This window comes from Hydra vulgaris, chromosome 04 (genome assembly GCF_038396675.1).
Source record: "Hydra vulgaris chromosome 04, alternate assembly HydraT2T_AEP".
In the NCBI taxonomy this organism is placed as follows: Eukaryota; Metazoa; Cnidaria; class Hydrozoa; order Anthoathecata; family Hydridae; genus Hydra; species Hydra vulgaris.
In genome coordinates, this window is record NC_088923.1 from 32,119,712 (window position 1) to 32,136,565 (window position 16,854).

The 16,854-nt window shown below is 27.6% G+C and overlaps 1 long non-coding RNA gene across 1 annotated transcript; it reads right to left on the minus strand.

Moving 5' to 3' along the window:
• Positions 1-5,980: 5,980 nt before the first annotated feature.
• On the minus strand, positions 5,981-15,489 carry LOC136079762 (uncharacterized). Its single transcript, XR_010638187.1, has 3 exons — positions 14,158-15,489; positions 7,446-7,843; positions 5,981-6,227 (listed from the first exon to the last, which is right to left on the minus strand). It is a non-coding gene; the product is annotated as an uncharacterized LOC136079762 (long non-coding RNA).
• Between the last annotated feature and the right edge of the window lie 1,365 nt (positions 15,490-16,854).

Sequence of the window (16,854 nt, forward strand, 5' to 3'; positions counted from 1 at the left end):
ATAAGGGGAAAAAAATATTCAACTTGAGAAAAACGAATTTCCGACTTCCCTGAAATTTAAAATGTGAAATTTAACAGCAGTTTAAAATGTGAAATTTAACAGCAGTTTAAAATGTGAAATTTAACAGCAGTTTAAAATGTGAAATTTAGCAGCAGTTTAAAATGTGAAATTTAACAGCAGTTTAAAATGTGAAATTTAACAGCAGTTTAAAATGTGAAATTTAACAGCAGTTTAAAATGTGAAATTTAACAATAGTTTAAAAAGTCAAATTTAACAGCGGTTTAAAATGGCAATAAGATTTGAAAGACTAACAAAAATAGATAAGTAACAAAAGAGTGAAAAATTAATAAATCAAGTAAAAAACAAAAGTAACAAGCAGAAATAAAAAATATTAAAAAAAGTTATTTAAAGAAAAACTGTACAACTTAGCTTTGAACAAATTAAAAATCAATTTTTTTTTACGAAAGTTCCAAGAGTCTCTTAAAAATCATCGATTCTGATACTTGTTACTACTTTTTATTTTGACTGCTCCTCTTGAGCTTAACGATGATCCTACTCAGAAAGCAAAAACAAAATTAGTAGAAAGCTTTCACGTTTTGACCAAAATAAATCAACTTGAAATTCTTACTTTCAGCTATTCGGATCATCATTTGGAACAATGGAGTAGTTCATTAAAGTTAATAAGAAACTGCAGTCCAGTAAGAATAGTTTAGGTACGGTTGAAAAACTGTACAACTTCCTAGAGCGTAATTTCGAGCATTACAAAACGGAAGCCATTTCTTTTGTCGACACAGACGAATATGCATACACAAAAAGACTCCAAAAGCAAAAGACGTCACGATAAAATCAACAGTGTAAAAGACTCTGGGTGGCCTAAAATGATTGCAAATGTTAACAAGATCACGGACAAAATACCAAATAACCTAGATTCATGGAAAAAACCAACATGAATCTGAAAGACACAAATGTCTTTAAGAGTATCACCACTGCACAAAAACTTGTGTTTATTATCCAACTAATTTTAACTCTGACTTATTAAACAAATGTCTTTATTTTAGAGTTTTTATTATGAATAAAATTAATAAAGAATTAGACAAACGAAATTTTTTTGCTCCGGATTTACTTAAACGAATTCAATATAAGGATCTGGAATCAACATGGCTGCACATTCTTCAACATCGACATAGCCTTTTTAAAATTTTTGAGCACGACTACAACGAACTGTTATAGAGAACGTTCATTTTTAACATTAAATAGGATCAAAAGCGTTTATTGTTCAACATGGCTGCACAGATATTTTTCTTTTTAGTTCAAAATTTTTGAAAAAAATAAAAAAATGATACTAAAAACATAAACACCTTAAGAAACTATTAGCAATAGTTATTTGATTTTTATTAAATAAGCAACTTAGTTTCACGTTAACACTACAGCACATATTTTGTTGTAATTTACTTATATAGTGCGTCTTTAAGATCTTTTTATTGTTCAAATAGAAAATCTGATTTTGGCTTCCAAAGTCATTGAAGATATTATTTCTGCATTTGCGAGCTTAAACAAAATGTCGATAAAAGGTGTTTTAAAAACATAAGTTGCTTTAGAAAAAAGACGAATATATTTTTCATCAAACCACTTATTTTGTGTAAGAAAAACGTTAAAAATGTTTTTAAAAAGTCGCAGGTTTATATTTGCCCTCTCTCTTGGCCTTAGCTTTTTCTTGTCAAATTTGATTAGTTACGCATTAGTTTAGTAGGCCAGCATAGTTTTACAAAAATATAGAATAAAAGAGCGTATAGAAGTTACTATTTTTGTATGATTCATCAGATAATTTGTCTTGTGATAACTTATTGTTGTGTTTGAAAAGCTTTGTGTTATTTATATTATTTAGTATAATTTATCAGTTTTATATTATATATTTTAGAATATTAGAACATTATATATTAGAGGTGTTAAAAAAAACAAAATTTTCAAAACTCGAATACACAAAAAGCATATATAAAAGCATATATATTTGGGGCATATTTAAAAAAAATGCAATTACAAAAAAAAAAATTACAAAAATATTGATGTTTACCTTGTGCTAAAGCAGCAAAATATCCCCAAAAATGCCCAAATTGTTCCAAAATTATTTGGTTTTGAACGCAAGGTAAATCTCTATTTTGTAAAAAATTTTTTTTCTAATGTGATCATAATGGTCCAAATTTTTTATTTAGATTATTGTATATCATGGTTTTTTCATAAATGTTGTTTAAAATAAAAAAAAGATTTCGCATAATTTATGCAAAAAGACATGGTCGTCGGCAGAAAACATGGTCTTATCATCTAGCTCCGTTAATATAACTAAAAAAATTCAGCCGATCAAAATGATAAAGGAAAGTAGAAACTAAAGAGAAATCTGATTTAACAATCAATTTACTATTTGCAGAAAAAAAAGAAAAAAAATTTTTTTTTAATTATAATTATTATTTTTTAATTCTCTATTTTATTCTATTTTTATTTTTATTATACACGCACGCACACACACATACATACAAATATATGTCCGTTCATATATACATACAAAACCAAATAATTCTGTTTTATATTCCATCTACAAATTGCGTAAGATATAATAAAGATTGCATTTACAAATTGCGTTATTATTATAATATAGAATAATTTTAAACATGTTTTAAGTACCATACAATATAATTAACATGTTGCGTCAATTTATTAGATATTAAATAACTAAGATTATCAAAATTTTTAATAAAAGGATAGTAATTGCTTTGTATCAAAATCAAATAAGTGTTGTTTTGTTGCACGTTTAAAATGTTGAGTTGAAGTTAAAGTTTTTATATTACTCGTTAAAACCAAGTTCCCTAACCGCGGCCCTCGGCAAGATATCGAAAAGTCAGCTTGTTTTGATAATGTTTATGGTATAAAAAAATTATTTATTGAGTATTTAGTTTCGCATTTGTGGTTTAAAGAAAAAAAGTAAGTTTGGAAAATGCTTGATAGCATACCATTTTTAAACTTAAACATAAAAATAAGTATATTAAGAATACTTATTTCATAGACATTGGGCACTCCAATTTCTCTTAGTAGTGGTCTGGCACTAGCGTATTTATTTGCATTTAAAATCAAGCGACTTTCTCGTTTTTGTATTTTGTAGATTGTATTTAACTTTGAAGGATGAGTACTTGCCCAGATAACGTTGCAGTAGCTGATATAGCCATGAATAAATGCAAAATAAATATTTTTTAAACAATCTGCGTTCAGGAGATGTTTTGTTTTATACATTATACCAATAATTTTAGATATTTTACTTTTTATTACTTTGATATGATTACTCCAGCTAATATGTTCATTAAGAACTACGCCTAAAAACTTAATTGAGTATTCTCGTTTAAGTTTTGTTTTATCAATTAGTAAATCAGGTAGTTTTAAGGGGAGGGTTTCAGATTTTGATAACTTTGAAAAAAGAATATATTTACTTTTTTCGACATTAAAAGAGAGTTTGTTAGCCTTAAACTATTCGTTCAGGTTCTCAAGTTCTTGATTAACAGTGTTAAATAATAGGATAATGTTTGTGTGGCTAAAGAATACTTGCGTATCATCAGCAAAAAGGACAAAGTTAAGTATGTTAGAAGATAAGTAGATATCGTTACCGTAAACGAGAAATAACAATGGACCAAGAATTGATCCTTGTGGGACCCCACAAGTAATGTTTTCAAGTCGTGTTACAATGTTGTTATATGATAAAGCATGTTTCCGATTATTAAGGTAAGAGCGAAACCATTTTAAATTGTTATTTCTTATTCCATAATTATACAGTTTATAAAGAAGAATCTCATGGTCAACTGTGTCAAACGCTTTTGAAAGATCGAGAAAAACCCCAAGAGTGCATTTATTGTTGTCAAACCCATTTAAAATTTCGTTGACAAGTTTGGCTACAGCGTGTTCTGTTAAATGGTATTTTTGAAAACCATATTGGTTATTATTTAGCAGGTGGTGATTTACCAGGTAGTTGTAAAGTCTATTGTGCATTATGCGCTCTAATATTTTTGAAATGCATGGTAAAATAGAAATAGGCCTGTAGTTAGAAGCTATAGAATCATCTCCGCTTTTAAATATAGGAAAAATCTTTTGCTAACTTTAGCTGATCAGGGAATACCCCATTTTTTAAAGACAGATTACAGATATGCAGAAGGGGATATTCAATAATATCATAGAAATTTTTTACAACGTTCACGCTAATGTCATCTAGACCTAGACTTTTGTTTTGTTGCAAGGTATTAAATGTATTTTTAAACTCATCCGGAATTATATCAAGCTCGTTGATAACTGACGTTTTTTTTTTCTAAATACGATTTATAACATTTTTTTCCAGGAGTTATTTTATTAGCTAGTTTTTCCCCAATTTTTATGAAATAATTATTAAATTTCTCTGCAATATCTATTGCCTTATTGGCTAATGTATCATTCTCATCTGTTTTTAAGTATTGCGGAAACACTTTGGTGGCATCTTTTTTTTCCCCTGTTACCTCTTTAATTACGCCCCATGTTTTTTTGCTGTTACCGCAAAAATTTTCTAAAAATTGCAATAATAGTTTTTTTTTTGAATGCGTTTTTAATTTTTCAAATAGATTTTTGTATTGTTTATATATATATTTTTGTTTTTATAAGTCTTTTTTTTTCAAAAATTTTTCATAAAGTTTTTTTTTTTTTTTTTTGAAGATTCAATAAGACCTTTTGTTATCCAAGGACCTTTAAGGTTTTTGAGTTTAGTTAACTGTTCAAGCTTCGGAAACGCTTTTTCGTACAAACTTGTAAAAGTGAGTTTAAAAATATCGTAAGCTGCGTTAGTATCTTTACAATTAACAACCCAGTTTTCCATTGATAAGTTGCTTCGGAACTTTGTTATATTTTTTTGATTTATTTGCCTTTTTGTTATAATCATTGTTTTGTTTTCTTTTTTGTTGTTGAAATTGTTAAGTAGAAAAAATATTGGAAAATGGTCACTTATGTCAGGTTTTATTATTCCGCTTTGAATGTTAAATTTTATAGTATTATTTGTAAATATGTTATCGATGAGGATAGCGGTTTGGAGAGTTACTCGAGTCGGCTTATTTATTAAGGGTACTACGCCGTGCTGTAAGAGATTATTTAAAAAGCATTTGACATTGCTATTAGTTTTTATTTTTAAAAGATCCAAATTAGTATCTCCCATTATATATAAGTGCTTATTATTAGCCTATTTTAGGTAATGAATTATTTTTTTAAAAGATTTTATATTGCCATCTGGTGGTCTATATAAGCCAGTTATATACGCATTTGCTTTACTTTGGTTTGTTAATTCAACTGTGAAAAGTTCACAGTTTGCGTTCAGTATGCTGAGGCTTTCTACTTTTTAAAAGTGTATTGTATTATGTATGTAGACACATATTCTTTCGCCAGTACCTCTACTACGAGTTTGATATCCATGTAATTGAAAATTTGAGTTTATGGTATTTTCGTCTTTGCACCATCCCAGTCGGCAAATTTAGTTGTAAATGCGCATTAGAAACTCGTTTAAATACGTATCGATGTGGTACGTATGTTAGCCATTTTGTCGTGTCGAACACGCATTAGAAATACGCATTAGATGCGTAAAAAGACAGGTATACAATACGACGCCTACAGGGTATCAGACTCGCATTTGAAACTCTTGTAAACACGTATAAAACACGATAACCAGAGAATATTCAATACGATATTTTCCTGGTATTACATGCGCATTTAAAACTTTCCAGAATACGCATTATTTATGAATATATGTTAGCCATTTTATCGTGTCAAACGCGCATTAAAAATAGACATCAGATGCGTATAAAGACAGGTATTCAATACGACGCCTACTGAGTATCAAACTCGCATTTAAACACGTATAAAACACGATAACAAGAGAATATTCAATACAATTTTATTAACTAATATGAATTCATAACATAATGATAATGACTAGCAGTAAGCAACCCATAATACGGGTTATGAGTTATTAAATCATTAATAACAATAAAAACACATTAATAACTTGATATATTATCTAAAAAATTAAATACAAATTTATCTATAAATATTTTAACTTTGACTCCCTTTCAGCAACGTCATTGCTTATAGTTAACGACGAAGACCGCATTTAACATCAGTTGATTTCTTTTTAAAATCTGTCACAACACAGGTACCAGAAACGGAAAGCCTGAAAATACCTAAAAAATGAAATTAAAAAAAAAATTACAATTTTTAATTACAAAAGTACTATTTGCATTTTATTGTTAGTAGAATTAGGATAATAATAACAGAAAATATATATTCCGTGACTACAGAATAATTAAAAAAAGATTATAAAAAGGCTAGACAACACAATGTAGTAACACTGGCAAATAACACCACAATTTAATAAAATATTTTATTAACTTAAATACTTGGACTGAAAAGATTTTATTTATTAGAATATTTGAACAATCGAGGGACAATTATAGTTAAACAATTTAAACAATTATACCATAAAATAGCAAGCAAGTCGTAAAGTATTTCTTAGAAATGATCTATTTTTTTTATTTGACTACTATTTTCAAGTTGCCTATAAGTATTTACATTAATAACTTTGTTGAGCCTAATACTATCTATTTCAATTTAACAATTATCATTAAACATAATACCAGTAATCTTACTATTGTTGCAACTGAATAAATGAACGTAAAAGAATCTTACAAATTGTGATCTTTTCTAATCAAAGACTTTATTTAAACTTAAGATTTATTGAAATCCATATCTTTTTATATGTTTACATACATTAGTCGTTTATCAAAAATATTAAACAACATTTATTTACATCAATTATTTTTAATTAAAAAAGAATCTTGATTACAATGCACAAAATTATTTTTACCTTAATGCATAAAAATAATAAATGCACAATCTTGTATAAAAAAATGAAGCAATGTCAATCAGTATATTTTACTCTAAATTAATTATTTAAATATATATATATATATATATATATATATATATATATATATATATATATATATATATATATATATATATATATATATATATATATATATATATATATATATATATATATATATATAGGGGAACATGGGGCAAGATGATGACCTACAGTTATTTCTTAAGCAAAACTAAATATAACAGTTGACTTTAGCTGAAAGGGAAGTAGATTAATTTTACTAGATATATCAATGGTTTCTTTTTAAATATTATTTTTGTGACGAAAGCTAAGTATTAAAAAAGTTTTTCTGTCATTGAGAAAAAAACTTTTTATCCTCGTTTGACTTGATTTATTACATCGCTACATCACCAGCTAAAGGTAAGTTTTATTTTTTGGGACAGACTAAGATACAGGCGTTTTTCGAAACAGTCGTCATCTTACCCCATGTTCCCCTATATATCTATTCACATACCTTTAAAAAGTGGTATTACACTTTACACAATGAAATATGGAAATACATCATTTTTTTCAACTACTTTCAAAGAATTTTATTAACTTTTTCTAGTCTGTTATTTTTTCTAAGAAAGAATATTTATAAAGATACAGAGAAATATAAAATATACTGAAATATAGGCATATTTATGTTTATAAACTTTTGTGTCAACAAATTACAGTCAGTTTTCCATGTTAAATACATAAAATATATATCAAATATAACATATATCAAATATCAAATAAATCCAATATAAAATAAAAATAAATAGTAAACTTACTCAAATCAGTATCAGTTATACCGTGTGAAGTAACTGAAAAACACTTCAGTTCTTTTGAATTGCTCTAAAAAATAACTTTCAGCTCTTTCCAATTGCACTAAAAAGAAAAAAAAAACTTACTTAGATAAGTTGGCAAGTTCTTAAGAATCTGAAAACAAATAAGTAAAAAAACAAAGAACAAACAAACATTTATTTGTTAAAACTACTATATTTAAACAAATTAAATTTAAAAAAGTGTAACGCCAATTCTCCTTAAAGGCTAAAAAAAAACTTTCAGCTCAAATTTGCTTGCATAACTTGCTTGTAAAACCATGTGAATAAGAAACACATTTAGAAAAGCCTAGAAACTACTTAAATATGACATATGCAAAATTGAAGTTTGAACGTTGACTGGACTAATTATTAGCAGATGTTTTTAAAAAATTCATAAAAATTTACATATATTCGTTCTTTTATATTGCATAAATCCATCATATGATAAATCTGAAATAAAAAAATGTAATGGATAAGTAAATACAAAGAAAAACATCATATATGAATCACAAATCAATATATCAGATAGAGATAAGATGTCATGATAAGAGAGTAGTAGTTGTTAAGTATTGTTATTTCATGTTAGCTTTTAGAAAAGAATTCATGTTGGTACGTCATGGTTCTAAAAATTCAAATTAAGATATAAACAAAATGTATATGTGGCAAAATGACTTTTCTTGAGTGGCTTTTAGTGAATGATTAAAAGCAGTGACTTTCAATAATAAAACCACTTATAATTTTTAACAATAGACACCAACATAAGGTAAGTCAAATGTAACAACATTAGTAACATAAAATACAACTTTATGCAAAATCTTGCTCAACATGTTTGCCAAGTCACACACTTTGAAAACATGGTCCATAAATATTATAAGAAGTGTTTATATATGTTATATAAATTTAAATAAATATATTGTGTTTTATAGTTAGTATATATGTTTATATTATGTTGTTTCTATGTCATGGAAACAACATAATATAAACATATATACTAACTATAAAACACAATATATTTATTTAAATTTATATAACATATATAAACACTTCTTATAATATTTATATACACAATAGATACATTTTATACTATTTTAAAAATACATTTATAAAACAATTATATTACACATATTACCACATACATATATTTATCAAAAACTTTTTAATTTTGATCATAATATAAACACATATGCAAACTATAAACATATATAACTTGAATTCTGTGAACAAAAAATTTAAAAATAACATGAAAAAATCTAAAAAGGTTCATATATATTTATATATAAAGACATATACCTCGTAATAAAATATCAAATTATAATCATATTTAATTTAAATCAAATACTTATTGAATAATGAACAAAAAACAGATAAAAGAACTGCAATCCTAATAACAAAATTTAACGTTTAGCAACAATTAAAATGTCAGAGTTGGCTCAAAATTTTAACTTATTTTTTTAAATTTTCTAAAACAGAACAAAAAAAGGTAATAGCATAACAGAAATGTCAATAAAATAGTAATCAACGGAGTAAAATAAGCAAGGTATGAAATGATAGGATTTAACATATATTTGAATTATATTAATTTAGGACTTCATAAAACTAAATTAAAAAAATTAAAAGTAGTAATAAATATTTTTATGATAAAGTTTTAGTAAATCTTTTAGTGCAAAAAAGTACTGTAACTGTACTGGAGATAATTTACTAAATTGCTCAAGAGAAACCTTTTTAATTTAAATTTTATTTTCGCTAATCAGTTTAAGCATGCGCTTTAAAAGCAAAGATTTTCGTTTTTCCCTCATTTGTTAGTATTTGATCAAAATCGGATTCGATATCATATCCGATTTTGATCAAATACGTATTTTTGATAAATAAGTGGTATTGAACTCGAGTTTGAAACTTAAAACTAAATGCGCATTTTTCTGGTATCAATGGCGGTATGTTATACGTGATCAATACTCCGAGTATTTACCAACTGGGATGTTTCTAAAAGGCATATTACCGTAAATTCGTGACTAATGTCTTTTAGCATATCTTTAAAGTTTTCAAAGTTTTTACTCATGCTGCGTATATTTAATGTCAGCGCTGAAAATTTATTTTGTGACGCATTTATAAAGCAAGATAATTCTTCGATACTATAGTAATTGAAGACCTGAGATCAAGAACGTCCCAAGTCAAAAAATAAACATTTTTCAGGAGATTAAAAAAACTAAAAATAATTTATTTTTTTAAGTTATTCAAAAAAATATCCAAATGGAAATTAATAATTTAATTTAAGTGAGTCTAGAGAGATAAAAAATAAGTATTTTTAGAGGATAAACCATAGAAGCTTGTTCAGTGAAGGCTAATAAACAACGCGGTACTTAAGACGTTCTTGATCTCATATGTCAAGGGGGAACGAAAAATAAGAAATAAATGTCTACAAACATATTTTTCAGCTCAATAGCAATGTAACATAAAGTAGAATAAAAAAAGAAAAGCTGGTAGAATATTAACATATCAGCTAAGAAACTATTGTTCAAAATGTTTATTCATCCAACTCAATAATCTCATCATAGGAGTCATTACTAATAAACCTTTGTAGTTTTTGCAAATCTTTGAATTTGGCAGATTTAATTGGCAAACTGGCAATTAAATCTGTCAAAGTTGCAGTTTCATTGGAACTCTCCGTGTCCAATGAAACTGCAACCATATCTTTGTGCAAATTGGAATATTCAAAAATAAAATAACTACTCACTGCGAATTTTTCTTTATTAGCCATAATTTTCTTCTTAAAGAAAGGTTGAAAATGACTTTGGTAATCCTTAATATCAGCGCCAGAAATTCTGACAACAGGAAATTTTTGGGAGACCACGTCCATCCATTGCGAAGGGAGTTCAACTGTTTCTAATCTCCGTTTCATACCTTCAATAATAGCAAAATGCCTACCAAATTGTAAAAATAATGCACAATTCGTTGAAAGCGCCTTAACTTTACCAAAGTATACAAAAACTGAACCATGGTTATATTGCGATTTTGTCCAGGGCAAGCATCGCTAAACAAGAAAACCGTATTAATAGAATCAGGAAGCTTCAAAAAATAATCATTCAAGCAGCTAAGAACTTCATTAACGCCTCTCTTAGCAACATTTTCTGGCCACATATACATGGTGGATTTTTGAGAGGTGCTGGTTAACAAAGTAACAGCAAAGGTATAAGTCCAAAGTTGATGGGAATAAAATATATTGTTGACAGGTAAATGCGGAACTGGAATATTTTGTGCAAAGTCAAAAGTTAGAGCAACAATGTTGTTGCTTAATGATGAAGAATCTTCACATTCTCTCATGCGAGAATAAAACCGGTTGGCTTTCCGCTTCTGAACAAGAAGACCGAGTTTTGCATTGTTACAAAGTGCCACATTCTTTTCATTAGCAATGCTGACTTTTAGCTCAGAACACCGACTGCATACATCCGTCTGTGGTCTACCAAAACCGTGATTAAAATGTTTTTTAAACTAGTCCCAGTAAAAATGGTATTTTATGCGCGCATTTACCTTTTCAACATCATTACCATCTTTAACTAGCACATAAGCATCTGGTTCAAAAGATTCGAGGTACAAGGTGTACATCTTTTTGATGTTTAGCTCGCAAGATAAATAACGTATTTTACTTTTGTTACTGTAATAAACTACTTTATATGGAAACGAAGATATGTGGGAATGAACATTTGCCACAGAATTCAGTGGCACTTTTTGCTGATTTCCATGCCGTCCCCTGCCATCGTTAGGAACTAATAGGTGACTTGCCAAATTAGAAATTCTTTTAACACGACGTTCTATTACTCCATGCAAGGCAATAAAAGCAGAGCGACAAACATCTGCTTCCTTATTTCCACATTTAACAGTATACTTGTAACTTGTAGCCCGCTTGACACTCCTATTGCCTGTTCTAGGTCGCCTTCGCTTTATTTCAGCAGTATTATAAGCGCAATTAGATAACTAACCTGTCCATTTTTTTCACCTAAGGTATTAAAAGATGTTAAAATAGCTTTCTTCTCCTTATTGCTGAATTTAGAAAAGCACATATGTCGGCAACGGCAGTCAACCCCTGTAGTCCTCATAGGTACCAAACTTTTATTCCAAGAAATAAATTCCTTACCTTCTGCTTTAGCACGTTTGATTACATTGTGTTTCCACAATGGTTCATTCCTTGTCCGGTTTCCAGTAACAGCAGACACACTACTATCAGAATCATTACATACTTTGAATGATTTGTGTAAACGACTACTATAATACTTATTTACTTAAAATTCAATACAATAAATTAAATTAATAAAAACACATTACTTTATATAACAACAGAAATGTTTATATTCTTCCAGCTTTTAATACCTCTTTTATATTGTTTTGTGTAACGCTTTGTTATATTTTAATCTGAGCTAATGAATGCGTTTTGTAGATGTTTTGTTTATGTTAGTGCTTTGTGCACATTGGACGTTATTGTTCTTAATGTGCTAATTTCACTGCTTCCAACATTAATAATAATACTTATTTATTAGGCAATAAATAATTATACTATATTAGTGCTAATTAAATAATTACTTTCTCCGTCCGGAAATATGGTATACATTTCAACAAAAATCGTAGATTATCGTGATTATAAAAGTAAATTGGCAACTATCATTACACTGTTATAGTAAATACTCATGACTATAAAACCAGAAGTATTTGACATAAGCAATATCATTCTTAATTAAAAACTTAACGCTCAAACAGTGTTTCTTGAGACAAATAAAATTAATTAACTCGCTGCAAGACGAGTATGGAAAATTCTAAAGGAAACTTGTTAAACTTAGAAAGAAGGGATTCCAAATATAAACAATTAACCAAAGAACAACGTCAAGTTATATTAGAAAAATTATAACAGCAGATGAAGGAGAATAAGCTAAAACACGGTGCAATCAATGAAGTTGCTACTGCGTAGCAACTTCATTGCCAAATCAAATTTCGAGTGAAAAAAATCATTCTTATTTACTTAAAATGTTTCAAATAAAGGTAATATAATATACCTGTCAGGTACATTTTTTGATTTATTTTATTTTTTCGCAAATGTATACCATATTTCCGGACAACAAAAATCGCTAAAATGTGTACCATATTTCCGGACGGAGGGAATATTATTTATGAAAAATTATTATGGTAGTGTCACAGTTATTAGCACGACTCAATTATTAGCACTTTTCATTTTTTTCAAAAAATTATATAGCTATTTCTAGTTGAAAAGTAAAAAATTATCACCGTATAAACAGAGTAACCTATCGTCTACTGTTTGAGCAAAAAATTTTTGCTGTTTGTCAACTTTTTTATAAAAATTTTTAAGTAAGAAAAAAACGCAATAATTTGCCGAAAACGTTAACCTTGATACGGTTTTCGTTTCTGAAGAAGATGAGAACATTATTTTGATTCCAAATTTAATAATTATAATCAGAAGTCCAAAATGGCACCGAAGGTAATATGAATTGTTGTTTAAAAGTTAACACAGTAATTTTTATTTTACAATAAAAATTTCCTGAGTTATTCTTTTTTTAAATTTGGGTGCCAATAATTGTGACAACAACTCAAACATTGGCATGGCAATATTTTTAATTGGATATGTTTATAACTTTTAAAATAAGCTTTTTTTCTAGCTTTTGTTTTCAATATTAATTTTATTTAAGTTATTACTATATAATACAAAAATCAAAGAATTCTATTAACAACAGACAAGTTAAGATAAAGCAGTATGACAGTAGAAGCATGAAGCGAGCGATTGACTTAAAAAATCGGAGATGTCTATCAAATAAGCTGCAAAAAAATATAATGTTCCTCGCAGTACTCTACAAACAAAACTATCTGGTTTAAGCAGTCTAGTGTGTTGGACCAGAACATACTTTGCCACTATTTATAGAAGATGCATGTGAGAAGTAGCTTATTGAAATGTCAAGAAGAGGATTTCCTCTAAAAATAAATGACTTACAACTAATAATTTTAGAAATATTACATAAAAGCTCGCACCCTACTGTATTTAAAAATGGAATTCTTTCTAGAACTTGGGCATACAGATATCTAAAAAGGAACCCTAACTTGAAGTCTAAAACATCAGAGCATCACTCTTTAGGTTGGTCCAGTGTCACCAGGGAAAACTTTCCTTTATTATTTAAAAGAGTTATTTAAATGTTGGTAGAGGAAAACATACTAAAAGTTCCATTTCTAATAAACCTATAAATAAAAGAAAGAAACGTCTAGTGTATGCTCTATCTACACAAGAGTATAGACAAACACTATATATATACATACGCGTAAGATATAAATATAAGAAATAAGAGTTATTTTTTTTGGATATTATTTAATTTAATAATTTTGTCGTACCTTAAACCAACATTTTCACCATTATTGCGTCTTTCTTTTACTTCAGCAAGGAGTCTTATCCTAATATTGACAGTCTCATGGGAAAAATCTTCGTTTAAGTAAATCTTTGTACCTTTTAGTCTATATGACTCTTTTAGAATTTTTGTTTTATCATTGTATCTTAACAACTTCATTATAACTGTTCTGGAGCATCCTTCTTTTCTGACTCCGATTCGATGAGCTCGTTCGATTTCTATTTCATTTATCCCCAACTTATTTACTAAAAATAATTTAACTTTCTCCTCAGTTTCATTCCATGTTTCTTTCACACTTTCTGGTAATCCGTCTATTCTTAAATTATATCTTCTCGATCTATCTTCAAACTTTCTTAGCTTTTCATTTATATTTTGCGTTGTAATGTTTTCGTTTTGTACTCGCTCGTTGTTTTTTGCTTGTGGATAGTTGCAATTTTTTTGTCAAAAACTTCATCATGAAAGTTTAAGCTTAATTTTATGTCTTCGATATCTTTTACTATTATCTTTATTTTGTTTGCATTTTCTTTAGAGTTTTCTTCTACTTTGTCAAGTCTCTCATTAATTATTTTTGTATATGCGCTTAAGATATCTATAAATATTTGTTGTTGTTGTTTAAGCATCGTTTCCATTTCTTTTCTATATTCTAAAAACAATTCCTTCAGCGTTTTTTTAACTTTTTTTTTAACTACAAGCGTAACTAACATTTTAGATTTAACTTTTATTTTAATAATTTATAACAACTTAAGTAGTAATTGGTTGATAGATATTTGAAGAGCTGTTAAAAAGCGTCTGTTTACTGCAACGTTTTTCGCAACAACAACAAAAAAAAATTGTATAAGGGATTCAAATTTTGAGACAGCTTTCAATCTAAATGATTTTATGAAGTGTTGTAATCAAACAACCACTAATTGTGGAATTAATGAAACAGAAAATAACATGCTTAAAGGAATATCTTATTTTCGTCCAAGATCATTTTATATTGTTTACTGGAAATTTTAATGCAACCAAAGGATCAAGCCCTTTTACACATGGTTTGATGGCTTATTTAAAAGCTCAAGTTATATCAAAGGTGTGCAGATGTACTCCTTCTTAGTTCAGCTGACTTTCCACCTGCTTTTATGTCACTAGTTTGTGAAATGGAAACAACTTTTATGAGATTTATTAATATCTTGAAAGAGACTGACAGGCCATGATTCTCATCATCATTTTCAGTTTTTGCACAATCAACATGAAGAACACGCGCTTTATTTGGAAAAAAACACGGTTCTTTTTTTGTTATTACGAGAACTTTTTATTTAATAAAATTTTTAAACAGAGACAAACCCACGCAATAAGTCAAATGCAAAAAAAATTGCACTGTTTTTCTTAATTATTATATTATAATTTTTTCAAATTTTTTTTTTGTTATAAGTTGCGCTAATAACTTATGTTTTCGTTATATTATATGTTTTTTGTTATATATATTTCAAGAATTTTTTATTTCATACAATTTTTAAACAGGAACATAAACCCACCCAATAAGTCGTATTGCAATTTCAAAAATATTTTACGTATTGCCCTTTGATATATTATGATATGATTTTTTCAATTTAATTCTTTGTAAAGATATTTAATCGCTCTGTAGAAAAAAATGATTTGATTGATAAATATTATTTAGGAGATGGGGATTTCTCTGCATTCAATGATGTTCTTAACAGTAATCCATATAGAAAGTTTCAAATCAAACAAGAAAAGTTAGAGTGTGTTGGTCATATCTAGAAGCACATTGGTACAAGACTACGTAACCGAAGAATAGATTAACATCATGGTAATCGGTTAACTGGATAAGGAAAATTGACAGAATGCTCAGTTAATAGAATACAAAACTATTTTCGTATGGCTATTCGACAGGCTGCAGCTAATAATTCTTTAAGTGAAAATGAAACGGTATTCCAAGTTAATTTACCACTTTTATATAATGATGGAGGGTCTGTAGCAAAATTGATGCCAAAAACAAAGTACTTAAGCTGGTACATACCTCAAAAAATTATATCATAAAATATTGGTTCTTAATTATGTCTTTTTGGTTTATTTTGACAAAAATAAAATCACAAATAAAAAAAATTGAAAAAAATAGTTATTCTTAAAAATAATTATGCAAATACTCTAATTATGCAAATTTTTTGTTCCAATATATCTTTTTATTGCAAAAAGATATTTACATCAAACTTTGCAACCTAATCAATAATGGTGCGATGCATGTTCTGAATTAAATTTTTTTTACTCCAAAGTGTAACTTTAACTTGCTCAATTAAAATAATTCGGGTAATTTTTCCCAAAAAGAAGTGCAAAAATATATATAATATTTTTTTAGTTCAGAACATAGACTTTTATGTAAAGAATGAATCCTGAAAATTTCAAAAAATTTGACAAAACAGATTTTAAGTTATTTAGGATCAAAGTTAAAAAAATGCGAATCTGAGAAAAACTCATTAAAAGAATAAAAACTAATCTAAAAAATTACTATAAAGTCTAAAAAGTTCCAGAAGCATACATTTCACCTTCTGTAGCAATATTTTTATCATCAAAACTCTTTTTTATTGCTCTGAGCTTTTTTCTTTGTTTTTTAACAATATCACTTGATTTTTTTTAGAACTTTTAATGCGTCCTATATCATATTTATGTAAGCCGTATATACAAAATT